Genomic DNA, 15,314 nt, shown 5'->3' on the forward strand with positions numbered 1-15,314 from the left:
CGTGGATCTGCCCTACGGCTTGTGGTCATGACGATAGTCTTTTTTTCTCCTGGTAGGTAAGGGTGGGGCATACGAAAGTAATTTGGCAGTGTCATCTTGGACCTGTAGCTCGTAGACCGCAAAGTCGAAAAGTGTGGGCACTGTAATCCTAGAGGGATGGACGTATCTCTTAAAGCTGATCTGGAGCTCGTGGGGAAGCTTGCTTTGAAGTCTGGACACATGAGATCCACATTCCAATTCAGCCGCTCCCTCAGATCCCAACTGCTCCAACATACTCACTGGAGAATGCACTCGAAGAGCGAAGAGCTTGAATGCTTTCACTTCACCTGTCTTGAGATAAGGGCCTTCCAATACCTCAGTGATGCTTCGCAGGACCAACTTGTGTGGCTGGCCATACATCTTCACTAGTGCTTGCATGGTATCGGTATATGGTCTCGTTGAGTTGCAGTAAGAGTCCGCTACTAGAAGTGCCTCTTCCAGCTCCAAATGATTCGTCAGAATCTGATACTTGAAGTGCTCACTCGCATCTGTAGGCAAGAGGTTCTCGAGATGCGTAATCGGGAAAACTGTCTGGGGTCAGCCACTGTCAGACTGGGTATGGTAGGCTTGGGGCCTCGATATATCTGCTCTTGGGCTTGCAACATCTCCATTCTGGGCACCACCTGTGGGCGTGAAGGAGGCCTCAGTTCTCTCTCTCCCTGAAGATAGCTGTGTCTTTGACTAGACGACCCGGCATGATACGGTCCTGGATCTGCGGGCTGGTCGGGGAAGATGAACGATCTCTCTCGATCTCTGATGTTGACTCCCATCGGCAGGTGCCATCCTATTTGAGAGTGTAAAGTCCTCAAACTGGTCCGACAGTTGCTGATGCAGGGCAAATGGAAGTGAAGGAGTGTCATTACCTTGCAATGTAGAAGGTCTCAGTCCACGGGCTGATGCACGGATCATTCTGTGTTAGCCCTTAGGCTATTAGCATTATCAGGCTGCATACTGCTTAACTCTCTGTTCTCGTTATTACATCACTAATGGCTAATGCCATTATATATGCTAAATAAACCACCAGGAAATGCTGACATTAGATATTATTTACTAGAATAATTGGATTTATTATATAAAACACCATGTAGTGTGTTTTACCCTTTCTTGGGTTTTTCCCCTGTAAAGCTGCTTTGGAACAATGCAAATTGTGAAAAGCGCTATATAAATATAATAGAATTGAATAATAATGCAGATAGGTAAACTAGTAGTTTAAACATCTTATAGCAAACAGCATTCTGGAATATACAGGATCGAGCATGTTATATAAACAGAGCTAGGCTAATTGGTTAACGTGAACAGCACAAGAACAATAGCGCACTTTCTATATAGTAACGAGAGATAGGAACATACGTTACTTACTTCACATACACGTACACTGTAACCCAATAAAGTCTTTATCTCAATTACACTGAGTGGATTAGAGTACAGCCATTGAACTTCGCGTCTCCTCACGTGCGCTGTGTAAACTATCTAACGTCTATTTCCGCATCACCTGATGACGCTGCTAAAGCGATGCGTGCTCTGATAGGTCCATATCATCCGGGGCATTGAAGACAGCCGGGCCTTTTGTACAAATTAATAGTTCACCTGAAATAAAAAAGTCTGTCAACATTAATTTACCCTCATGTCAATCCAAAATGAATTGTGGTTTTGTGTCCATGCAACGTAAGTCATTGCGGGCCAATTGTTTGGGTACTGATGTTCTCCAAAATATCTTTTGTGTTCGGGTAGGCCGTTAGAGTAGGCCACACCGACACCGTAAGGAGCACTGGGAAACACAATGGGGGGGACACGCTACGGAGACCACATCTGCCAAGGGAGATAATAAGTGGAATACCTACACGGTCTCACCATTGGGGAGAACTCATGGGAGTAGTAGTGCGTTGTCCCAACCAGGGGTGCACAGAAGTGGTGGAGTCCACCAAGGGGAGGTCACAGGTTCGCTGACAGGGGAATTAAAAGTGAGAAGCGTCAGACGGGACTACCCAAGGAGGAGTCAATACGTGTGTAAAGTCTGCTGACTTACCTGCCGTAAGTGGAAGTGGAATGTCACAACATCGAATTAAGGCTGTTGCATGATGTGGGCACCCAGGGAGAAGGAAGCTCTCCTCGTCATGGGCTCGACCAGCCGTAGCCGGGAGCTGCAGGAAGTCCTCAGCGTCTGATGTCAGGAAGTTGCCACCCAATGTTGCCACCAGATCTCATCCTCGGCACACAGTGGCGTGGCTTAGCTATGGGTCTGTCTTCCCCTGATATTGTAATTTCAGTCATGATATTGGTTAATTGAATGTACTGTACATTGTTTTAATCTCATTGGGTATTTCTCTTTTCACACGGTGTATTTCTTTCATGAAAACTTTTCACAAATTCACACAGGTATTTGCAGCAATAGCCAATCATACAAAAATACTTTTTTATGTCAATTCAAATAAAGTCAGCTTTATTTATATAGCGCTTTTTACAATTTTCATTGTTACAAAGCAGCTGTACCAGAAAACATTAACTATAAGCAAAACATATAAGATTAAGCAAGTAAAACACAGGTCAAATATCAGACTGTTATATGGATAGAGAAAACCCAAAAGCGAACCACAGTCAATAAAGTCTTTAATGGGAAAACAAGGGAATCTCCCGCAGTGGCATACAAAACAGAAATCCTCCCGCAGATAATCAACTGAAAGCAACCGGAACAGCGTCCGTAGATGGGGGAAGAAAGAACCACTGATAACTTAGTCCCTCAGGAGATGACGCAGCGGGTATTCAGCGGAACCCCGAAGCGGCAATGGCAAAAACAGCCGTAGCACTGAGCAGACACGGAGAAAACAGGTTAGAGCATAAATAGCAATAACTGCAACACTACAATACCCGGGATGACAGGAGAGCTAGGGCAGAGTAACTCCTTTCATTGGAGAACAACAAACGATCTGACAAAGAGATAGAGAAAAGAGAGGAAAGAAGTAGCCAGTGTAATTACCGGGAAGAGAGTACAGGTGCGCGGAATCAGGCGGAAGGCAGGGGGAAACAAGAGACAGCTGGAGGAGAGTGTGTGATGAGTGCGTGCGTTAAGTAGGTGTGTGTGTAAAATACCGAGTGTGATCAGGAGAGGGAAGCACAGGAAAGGGAGAAAGACTAGATCATAACACAGACAGACCTTAAATGCCTAAATGCAATGTTAATTAAATATAACTATAAAATTCTAGCAGCCCCCCCGGCCAGGCAAACGGTGGCGAGGAACCAAAAACTTAATTGGAGGAGAAAAAACCTCGGAGGGAAACCAGCCTAACCAGGGGATTACAGTTCCCCTCTGGCAAAAGCTGCAGCCTCTGCACAAGCTTGACAGTGCTCAACAAGGCAAAAAAATAATTAGATTTAAGATTATCATTAATAATTTAGTAGAGTCGCCACATCCTTTGTCCAGCTCTATCGTCACAGCATTTGTCAGGTCTGGGCATGGACTGTGTCTTGCCCACTCTGGTAACCATGGACTGCGTCCTGCCTGCTCTAGTTACCTTGGAACAATGGGACAAGACTGGCTGAGAGAAGAGTACTGTTCTGCACTCTTTGATGCAACAAATGCATCAATTGTTATTGGAAGTGTTCCTGGTTCCGGTTGATTTAACTAGTGCAGCCTAAACCTTCGGAATATATATTATGATAGTGTAGTTTATGCAAGATTAAAAAGATGCGTCTTTAGTCTAGATTTTAACTGACAGAGTGTGTGTGCCTCCCTGACAGTGATGGGAAGACTGTTCCAAAGTTTAGGCGCTAGATAGAAAAAGGATCTGCCACCTGCACTTGATTTTGAAATTCTAGTTATTACCAACTGACCGGACGCCTGGGAGCATAGTGCACATGAAGGACTGTAATACGAGAGAGGTTCACTCAAGTAGTTAGGAGCTAAACCATGCAGGGCTTTATAGGCGATAAACAAGATTTTAAAGTTAATGCAATGCTTTATAGGTAACCAGTACAAGGTTGAAAGAACCAGGCTAATATGCTCATACTTTTTTGTATGATTCCGCATTTTGGACCAGTAGGAGTTTTTGTAATAGCCATGCAGGGCAACCACCTAATAGTGCATTACAGTAATCTAGTCTTGATGTCATACAGTAAAGGCATGAATTAGCTTCTCTGCATCAGATGGTGATAGCATATGACGTAGTTTAGATATATTTTAAGATGGAAAAACGTAATTTTACAGGTGTTGCCGACTTGTTTCTCAAATGACAGAGTACTATCGAATAAAACGCAAGATTCTTTGCTGAAGATGAGGCTGTAATGGAACATCCATCAATAGTTAAGCAGTATTCTTGGTTGTTACGTATGGGGGTTTTCGGTCCAATAAGTAACACTTCAGATTTGTCCGAGTTCAGTAATAAGAAATTGTTACTCATCCACTTTTTTATATCGACTATGCATTCCACCATTCGATGGAATTGCTGTGTTTCATGAGGCTTCGTGGAAATATAAAGTTGCGTATCATCAGCATAACCGTGATAGCAAACTCTGTGTCACTTTATTATATCTCCGAAAGGAAGCATGTATAATGCGAAGAGCATAGGCCCTAAGACTGAGCCCTGTGGTACACCGTACTGGACTTGCGATTTGCATGACACCTCATTGTTTATTGCTACATATTGAAAACGGTCCGATAAATAAGATCTAAACCATTTCAAAGCTATTCCCTTAATACCGACATTATTAATGGACCACTTTCATAACTGCACTAACTTATCTACTGCACTGTATCTCTATCAACTGCATTTACTCATCTATTGCACTGTAACCTCAATAACTGCATTAACTAATCTACTGCACTGTAACTCTATTAACTGCATCTACTCATCTATTGCACTGTAACTTCAATAACTGCATTAACTCATCTTCTGGACTGCAACCTATTATTAACTTGTATACTGCACTGCAACTTTAATAACCGTATTAACTCCACTGCATTGTTACTTCAACAACTGCATTAACTCACCTATTGCATTGCAACTTTAATAGCTAATGTTAATAATCTATGCACACTTTAATCACTTGCACTATTGTTTACTCTAAATTATTATCTGCTCATATCCACCTGTAAATTAATGTTCATAATGTTACTGTTCATAGTATATAGTCATCTGTATATATTGTTCATAGTATATATTGTTCATAGTATATACCTACTGTCATATTTTCATAGAACATACCTACTGTAAAATATATTCATAATCCATGCCCACTGTATAATATTTTCTCAATATTGTATTCTGTATTTATTCTAACTGTATATCCTGCACTTTCTAATTGCACTTCTGGTAAGACCTAAACTATATTCCGTTACACTGTACTTGTATATGTGTAATGACAATAAAGTTGAATCTATCTAACTATTATTTTCGAGTCTATGTTGGAGCATGCTGTTCTAAGATCTAGCAGCACCAATAAGAAGATACAACTTTGTTCAGACGCCATAACCAGATCATTTGTAACTGATCAAAGCAGTCTCTGTACTGTGATGTGCTCAAAATCCAGACTGGAAATCTAAATTGATGTCATTCCTTTGAAGGAAGGAACAAAATTGAGTTGAGACTACTTTTTCCAGAACTTTAGATATGAAGGGTAGATTCTAAATAGGTCTGTAGTTAACTAGTTCCCCAGCGTTGAGATGTTTATTTTTGACAAGGGGCTTTATAACAGCCACCTTATATGCTTTAGGCACATGTCCCAGTGTCAGAGATGAGTTAATAATGCCAAGAAGAGGATCTATAATTTCTTTTTGGTTAATTTAGCCACCGTGTTAAATAAAAACCTAGGGTTGTGTTGGTTGGTTCCATTAATGGAAAGTGTTTTTATTCCACCTTCAGATGATGAATAAGTCTAAATAAAAACAAATTGCCCTCATGACTGGTTTTGTGGTCCAGGGTCACATTAAATTGTGTTTTAGAAATATCTCCATTTTATGTGAATATTTTGACATTGTCAATGTTATAATTATTTTTGTGGTAAATGATGGGTAATTCAAAAGGACATGTAGCTTGTTAGAATATCAAAATTAAATTTGTAGTAACCAAACCTTCCCTTATTCGATCTCAGAAGCAAAAGCAGTCAAATAAACTATAACATTTGGCCCTAAGGAGGTGCACAAGCTCAATCATGTTTTATGTGTATATGATTTAAGCTTATTATCTCTCCCACATTGTCAGATTTCTTGGTTTTATATTAAATAATATTTTAAATGAAAAAAAAGTAAAACAAATACTGCATTCACTTTACTGGTATTAAAGTAAGCTTATCTTGAATTGTCTATCATATAAAATAATTCAAATGCTGATGCCTTTCAGGTTCTTTAGAGTTCAGTATTATTTCAAAGACCCTGTTTACATATATATATTTCAATTTGCTCTTGTAGCTGATTTGTTGCTCACGAAAATAATATAAGTACAACAAATGGTTATTACCATTAACACGACTGGTTTTGTGATCCAGGGTCACATTTGAGAAATTTAAAGATTTTAGATATATCTCCCTTTATGTGCAACAGAAAAAAGACCAATAAACACACATGCCTTGGGAAAACAAAACCATCTTGAAACTACCACAATAAAAGTTTTCTCTTCAACAATGTCCTCAAAGGGGAAAAGAGGATCAAGGGAAAGTCAACAACAGTATTTTCACAACCCCCTAATGTTACAGCTAGTGGGAAAGAAACAAATAAAAATAAAAAAGATTCCAATACCATCAGACAACCTTTTAAACACAACAGAAGACAACACCTCCTGTTGTTTGTCTGTGTGCTTTCTCTTTCTTCATAAATTTGTGGGAGTGTGGGTCACAAGAGATTAATTGTTCTGCTCTGTGTGCTTGGGTAAACAGTAATGTGGGAGGATAGCAGAGTTGAAGTTACCGTCACATTCCTAGACCCATCTGGCAGTACTTTGATTCATCCCTCATTCTGTGACATCATTTATAAAACGTGCGTATGCACAAATTTGATCGTAAAGTGTGCGTACGCATTAATCCTTTTTTTCCCGTCTTTGACGTAGAAATGTGCTTGGCACAATGTCAGGGTCTGTACAGATGTACAGCAGATGTACGCCCTTTTGCTTGTCCGAGGGCTGCAGGTTTTTGGAAATTTAAGTAATTTTTTGCTGGTCGTAAAGGATTTGGAGGTTGACATTTGCTCTTTCATATATCAATGACATTAATTAGACGTCATTAAAAGGCGGAAATCTGAAACAGTTATTATTAACTTATACTTGAGTATTTCTTGAGTGATCTATTTCATTCATATATAAATTTTACTATAGGCCTGTGTTACTTTGCTTTTTACATTTTATGCGTTCTTGTCTCGGAACAATATTCTATGCATGTATCATCGCATGTAAACAGTCGCATTGTAATGACGAAAGCACGCTCGTGTCAGGATTGTAAAGTACAGTGTGAGAGCAACTGGACTAAATGTGAGTACACCCTTAGAGGGTTGGAGCTGAATAGATTGAACAGGTGTAGTAATACCAAGAAAACAGACACGTATGACTCGGACAGTGTAGAGAGACAGGAAATGGTGGGATATGGGAGAGGGGTACAAGAACCGGGAAAGGACAACGACAATGCAATATAAGTCGCTTTGGATTAAATCATCTGCCAAATGCATAAATGTAAATGTAACTCTGTGGGTCTTCCCAGCGGGAAGCGCACTGGTACGAGAAGAGGCGCATATAAGCGTATAGCTGCCTAGTGGTTAGTGATCTTGCCTGAGTGATCATGCTCAAGACTGCGTAAGACAGGTCACTAAGGATCTCCTCGTCCCGTCCGGGGGCCGGACGTTGAAGTTTCAGAGGTCTGGTCTTGGGTGCCAGGCTGTGCCCTTCCCCGAGAACATAGGTCTTCGTCTGGGGGAATTGGCCAGGGGGAGTGATCGTCAGAAGCATTCGTTTCCCAGAATCCGAGAACCGACCAATGACATTAGCTAAAGGACGGGGTGTCATGATTCTGCCACATCATGTCAGGTTTCTCTTGGTCTAGTGGCAGGATCATTAACCTAATGTTTAATGTGGAGAGAGGCAATTTATGTTGATTTGGCTTGCCATACGGTCACTCTGGTCTCGTCTCTTTTCCGTCCTCTCGTTTCCTTGTTATTGCTTGTTAATTAGTTAATGCCCTACACCTGTTCCCCTCTTGATTTGGTCCCTTATTTAATGCCCTTGTGTCTTCTGTCTTGTGCTGGTTCATTGTAATTGTGTGGTGAGTTCCTGTGTCCTGTCGGTCTGGTCTGGTCTGGTCTATAGTTCTTGTAATGAGTTTATTTTTAGTCTTGTTTAAGTGTAGCAAGTCTTAGCCCTGTCTTCTCATGTTATTGTTTCCACCCCTGTTTTGTTATGTTACCCCTCGTGGGTTTTTGTTTTGTATTGATTATTAAACGTCTTATGTTAACCCCTTACCCGCTGTCTGCGCCTGGGTCCTCTGTCCGTGTCATACTACCCCGATTATGACACAAGGCTTATGAAAGCTCGTAAAGACAAGTCGATTCCTTTAATGGAATCTATTCTGACCTTTGGAATCGACTCTCGATTCTCAACGCCTTGGAATCGATTCCCAGCCATACCTAGTACCATTGTTCTAGAGGGAAAAGAAGGGGAGAGTATGTTGCTGTTGGAAAGAGTCAGAACTTGTTGAGTGAGTAAAGCTCGTATAGTGAGACAAAGCAGAGACTGTTGTATTGTTTGGGGCCACTTAGATGGTTTAGCCAAGTTATAACTTTAGTTGTAGCATTTGCTTGAAAATTCTGTTCAAACAAAAATAACTCAAAATTATTCTAAATGTAAACTTGAGGTGGGTATTGTCTGTAATGATATCCACTCTACCACTACAACTATCATCGAGCCATCCCTCATCTAAACATCCTTCTATTATATATCTATATATGAATAGATATTTTAGAAAATGCTGCACAATTATAACAAAAAATGATAATTGTCAATTAATTACTCTGATAATGTATTTTCAGTCATGATTTCGATTAATTGAATGTACTTTACATTGTTTTAATCTCATTGGGTATTTCTCTTTTCACACTATTTCTTTCATCAAATCTTTTCACAAATTCACAGGTGACCGTCATCTGACCGTCAATCCTGTGTATGAAAAACTTTTGTGTAACAATTAAACCTGTGTTCGTCTGGGCCCTGCTCAACCCTGTAGTCCCTTGATCATTGATCAGAAATATGCTATTTGTGACCCTGGACCACAAAACCAGTCGTAAGTAGCACAGGTATTTGCAGCAATAGCCAATCATACAAAAAACAATTTATGCAAATCTTTACAAGGAGAATAGGTAAAGATCATGTTCCATGTAGATAATTTCCTACAGTAAATATATCAAAGCTTTTTGTGAGTGGATGCAGAAAAATTGCGAACAAAAATAGCCGGAAACATGCCTACAAACTTTGCTCACTGTTGCCCGCTCTTTGGAAATTAACCACTCAAGTTTGGTTTCTATCCAAAGTTTAGAATGTCAACTTTTGGCATCGTGTACTCTCAACAACGTCATTATAACGGTAAGCCAATATAGAGTGTTAAAACAAACCTTGTTTCTTCTTAACCACTGCCTGCTACAAGGCCTCTGATGGACAACCATAAAGGAAGTTTTCTCAATATTTAGATTATTTTCCCACCCTCAGATTCCAGATTTTCAAGAAGTTGAACCTCGACCAATATTGTCCAATCCTACATTGATCCATCATTAGTTATAAATTTTTATATTCCACTTTCAAATGATGAATAAATCTCAATTAAAGAAAAATTATGTTAAATGGTTTTGTGGTCCAGGGTCACATTTAATTGTGATTTTTGCCAGTGATTTTAGAAATGTTTACTAAAGTTCTTGCGTTTTGTGTACTCCGTTTACCTTGTGTTGTGAGCCTGCTGCTTTGACAAACGGATGAATGATCACAAAGAAACTGGGTTGTGTAGTTTGATTAGCACAAAAATTCAGACAGTTTCATAGTTCATTTTTACTCAAGTTTCTTCACTTACATCCTCAACATTATATGTGACCCTGGATCACAAAACCAGTCTTAAGTAGCACAGGACATTTTTTTGTAAAAGCCAAAAATACATTGTGTGGGTCAAAATTATAGATTTTTCTTTTATGCCAAAATTCATTATGATATTAAGTAAAGATAATGTTCCATACAGATATTTTGTAAATTTTCAACCCAAAATATATAAAAACTTTATTTTTGTGAGTGGATGGGCTGCTACAGTGCCTCGGATTAACAACTTCAAAGGCGATTTTCGCAATATTTAAATGTTTTGCACCCTTTACTTCCAGAGTTTTACACTCTTGTATCTCTACCAGATATTGTCCCATCTTAACAACCCATATATCAATAAAAACTTAACTATTCAGCTTTCAGTTGATGTAAAAATCTAAATTTCAAAAAATTGACCCATAAGTCTGGTTTTGTTGTCCAATGGTCACATATGTGAATATTTTGACATTGTCAATGTTATAATTATTTTTGTGGTAAGTGATGGGTAATTCAAAAAAAACATGTAGCATGTTAGAATATCTAAATGAAATTAGTAGTAAACAAACCTTTCTTCCTTCGTTCAATCTCAGAAGCAAAAGCAATCTAATAAACTATAACATTTGGAAGTGATATGAAGTTATTAGGGGTGGCACCAGAAGGTGTCCAATCAAAGACCATGCTGCCAGGTGGAGACACTGAGCAGCTTCACAAGCTTTTATCACATCATGTTTTATGTGTATATGATTTAAGCTTATTATCTCTCCCACATTCTCATATTAGTATGCAACATATTCATGTAATTTTATATTAAATCATATTTTAAATGAAAAAATGAAAAACATGCTGCATTCACTTTACTGGTATTAAAATAAGCTTATCTTGAATTGTTTATCATATAAAAAAAATCAAATGCTGCTGCCTTTCAGCGTCTTTGGAGTTCAGTATTATTTCAAAGACTCTGTTTACATATATATATTTGTTGTTATGGCCTTCCATACGCTCTCTCCGGTCTCGTCTCTGTTCCCATCCTCTCGTTATTGATTAATGCCCTACACCCGTTTCCCTCTTGATTTGCTCTCTTATTTAATGCCCTTGTGTCTTCTGTCTTGTACTGTATCATTGTGGTTTGTGTGGTGAGTTCACGTGTCTAGTCTAGTCTAGTCTAGTCGTTCATGTTTATAGTTTATTTTAGTCTTGTTTAAGTGTAGGTAGTTTTAGTCCTGTCTTGTTATTGTACCCATGTCATGTTTTGTTATGTTACCCCCACGTGGGTCTTTGTTTTATTATTTATTAAATTATCTGTTAACCCCTTACCCGCTGTCTGCACCTGGGTCCTCGGTCCTTGTCTCACCACCCGAGTTCATGACAGTCCAGGGTCACATTTAATTGTGATTTTTGCCAGTGATTTTAGAAATATCTCCCTTCCACCAATGAGTGTCAGGATGTACAGCAGAAAAAAGGCACAAACACATATGCCTTGGGAATAATAAACCATCTTGAAACTATCACAAAAATTGTTTTCTCTTCAACAATGTCCCCCAAAGGGGAAAGTCAAAACAATTTTCTCACAACCCCCTAATGTTACAGCTAGTGGGACATAAACAAATAAAAAAGATATCAATACCACACACAGATCTATTTTAGCCTGTGTTTACATACTTTCCATCGATGACCTTTCAAACACAGCAGAAAGCAACACCTCGCTTTGTTAGTCGGTAGGTTTTGTTTCATTATCTCTTGTGACCCACACTCCCTCAAATTTAGGAGTTGTTCTGCTCTGTGTCCTTGGGTAAACAGTAACAGTATGATTATGTTAACCTGTTAAGGCTTTTTTGTTTCCTTTTTGTATTTATTATTTCCCTGTTTTTGTCTGTTTTTAGTTCTCATTCTGGTTTTATGTGTTGGTTGTTTTTCTCAGTCCAAGTTTTTGATGAAATGCAGTGTGTCCCTAGTTTGTTTTTGCTACACATGAATAATTTCTTACTCGAGTATAACAGAATAATAACAAGTTTTCATTAGTTTTGTGAACCACACATTTCTGTGTTATTGTTTGATGAAACTGAATTAGAAGCCAGGATCCTACATGGAAGGTCTTTTTTTCTTTGGCACACAAACTATTAAACAGCTCACTCTTGTTTTAAAAAGACTTGGACACAAATTTCCCCCTTTCTCATTTGGGTCAGCACAACCTTTATTGAGTCACTCAGTACGACTTTCAATATACTTACAGTGTGTGTATATACATTTATATATTTATAACCTGATATGTCTAGACACAGCTAGCTGTTAAATCTCTTGCGGAGTTAAGACACAATTCTTCTGTAACGATGTTGACCAACACTTAAAACAACTTTGAGCACCTGGCAAAGGTCTGCCAAAACAAGTTTGACCTTGAATAACTTGAAGGAAAAACTACCAGTTTCAAGAAAAATACCCGGAGTTTGAGTCCCAGCTTGTGGTTCTTTCCTGGCTCCTGTTCCCCTCTCTCTAAGCCCGCCATTTCCTCTCTTTATTTACACAATTAAAAGGCTGTGCAGTAGTGTAATGGTTACGTCGGCATGCACAATAAAGAGACACGTGGTGGCATAGCATGTTCTCTTCTCATTAATTCATCAACTCTGCAAACAAGGGCATGATTTGTGTTTGTTGGTTTCTGTACGGGCTATATCTAGTAGCGTAACACGCCCTTTCTGCAGAAAATCATGTATCACAGCGCCACTGCACATTAATTCATAAATATCTCACAATCAAAGTTCGGTATCAGCTTTCAGTCTCTCTCCGTTGCGTGCATACGCAATGTCAACTTCGCAGCCAGTGTCCTGTTCTGTCCCACTTCTGAGAGAGAGAGATGGTAGGGATGAGGCTACCCGGGGCCCGCCACCATCTGTTCCTCAGCCAGCTGGATGGCCACACTCATCGACGTTGGTCGGTGACACTGGACCCACTGTGCGCTCTTTCTTGCCAACCGCGCCACGAGCTGTTGAGCCATCAGAAAGGGTTGGTCGCACTCCCAAAGTCCCAGCGAGCGGAAGCGCTGGCGGTGTTGCTCGGGGGGTCAGGCCCGACCGGCTGGAGGATAGCCTTCTTGAGGTCCACGTAGATGAGCAGACTCTGGACTGGCAGTTGATAGGCGGCCAGTTGGGGGGCGTCGGGGATCCAGATCATCGTACCAATCTCCATCACTGGACAGCGATCGATAAAATGACGCCGGTCTCCACACCAGCGAAGTGAGTTAACTAATTTCTTTAAAACAGGAATGGTAATGAGGAGGCGTTTATCTATGGTTTTCTGCGTTTCTTTAGAAATAACATTCAATAGTAGCCTGTAGAAAATAGACTGTGAAAATCAGGATTTTGCATTCTGGCACAGAATTGAATGCCTGCGAGTAATTTGCGGATAGTGGAGATTTTTAGATTGCGGGATTGATAATTATGAACTAAAAAGGCACAGACAGTCAAAACTAAGATTGGAGAAAGGTTAATTTGAAAGGCTAAACAAAACGCTGCGAACAAAGACCAAGCGGAATTATATGCTTTAAGGATGTAAGATGTAAAAACCTTAGAGATAAAGGGCCAGATTTACTAAACAGGGCAAAATAGCGTGTCAGCGCAATTTATAAAATGCGTTGATGGGAGTGGAAATTTAAGTGGGTTATTTACTAACATGGCGCACATTAAAAACACAGGCACAATATCTCATTCCCATAATGACCAACAATCTACGAAACATTGCACAAACTAGCGCAGGGTAGTGATGCTGATAATCCGCCGGGTAGGGAGTACCAATTGATAAAAATTATCATTGTTTGCTGTTAGGTCTCGGGCGGATATGATAAATGACTATGATGAAAATATCAAGCTTTTTTTATTTTACCAGGCACTCAGGGGCGTAGCAAGCTTTTCAAAAGTCAGGGGGATGGATGTGACTTGTTTATTAACAATAAAAACGATGGATACAATGACAGAGGGGTTCAAGATGTATAACATGCAAGATATAAAAAGCATCCCATTTAATTGATACTAGAAAAGTATAAAAACACACAAAAAATAAGTCAAGACTCTGTGGTAAAAATGCACAACAGTAGACTTGCTAAAGAATCACAAATACTTTTAATAATCCTTCTGGGCTTTTTTCCCTTACTCAGGACATATTGAGGAAATAAAAATCAGTTTGCTTCTGTTGCAATTTGTTCAAGGTTGACGGCCATTTTGGCTTAAAATTTCTGCGGGTCTGTTAAGACAGCTGCGAAGTATAACACACTGTTGCCATGAAAAACAGAGCGTTGCTAGAACACAGTTCTGTTCACTCAGCCAATATAATCATTTTTAAATCCATAAACTCTTTTTAAAATGAATATTTTGTGTCAAAATATTGATTTATTTGGTAGGTAGCCATGTAATAAGCGTATAATGTATAGCGAGGCGGTTATTATAGCAAATTCAAAGAACATGGAAAAGGGAGATGTATTCCTCAGACACAAGAGAGGCGGGACTCAAGGCAGAACAGCCAATTATCAGCCGGTCACACTCAAAGCCGGTGACATGTTTGAGAAGGAGGGTGGAGAGGAGACAGGCAGACAGCCGCATGCAGCTCTGCAGCGCAGACCGTAGAGCGGCCAGAGAAATGGAAGAGTGAGTGACTGTAGTAAGGCGTTTGTGCAAAACTGCGGAAAAACTGCAGAAAAAGTGTGGGTGTTGAACCCTCTCACTGGGAAAAGTGTGGGTATTAAAATTAAAACCTTAAACGTAATATTCGCTTACTCAGAATAAGGCAAATCATTTGATGAAATAATGATAAATGGATACTTTAACCTCAAAGTCAAATCAATACAAAACATACGAATGAGTTGTAGCAAACTGAAAATCAAACTAATGAGCCAAATAGCTATGAATTCCGATCAGATTGCCTTGATATAAGCTTATTTACAGTACACATATGAGAGATAATGCGTATTAAATGTTAGACTGAAAGTCGTGTTGACTGAAAGGGGGATATTCGTGTCCCAAACATGAATTAATAGATTACAGTTTGTGATAGTGTCCCGAAGTCACTTGAGACTGTGTTAAAAATAGTACATGTTGGGTGGCTTTGTGTGTTAACAATTGTGAGTTTCCACTTATTGTTCTCTTCTAAAAGGCTCTGTTGTTTACAGAGGAGGGACCTGCAGCGGCAGTGCTAGGGAAGCTACTTTCAAATTGTAGTTAGATCTATTCATAAATAAATGTAACCCTGGGTTAATTTCTATATTAT

This window comes from Barbatula barbatula (assembly GCF_947034865.1).
Source record: "Barbatula barbatula genome assembly, chromosome: 2".
Taxonomy (NCBI): domain Eukaryota; kingdom Metazoa; phylum Chordata; class Actinopteri; order Cypriniformes; family Nemacheilidae; genus Barbatula; species Barbatula barbatula.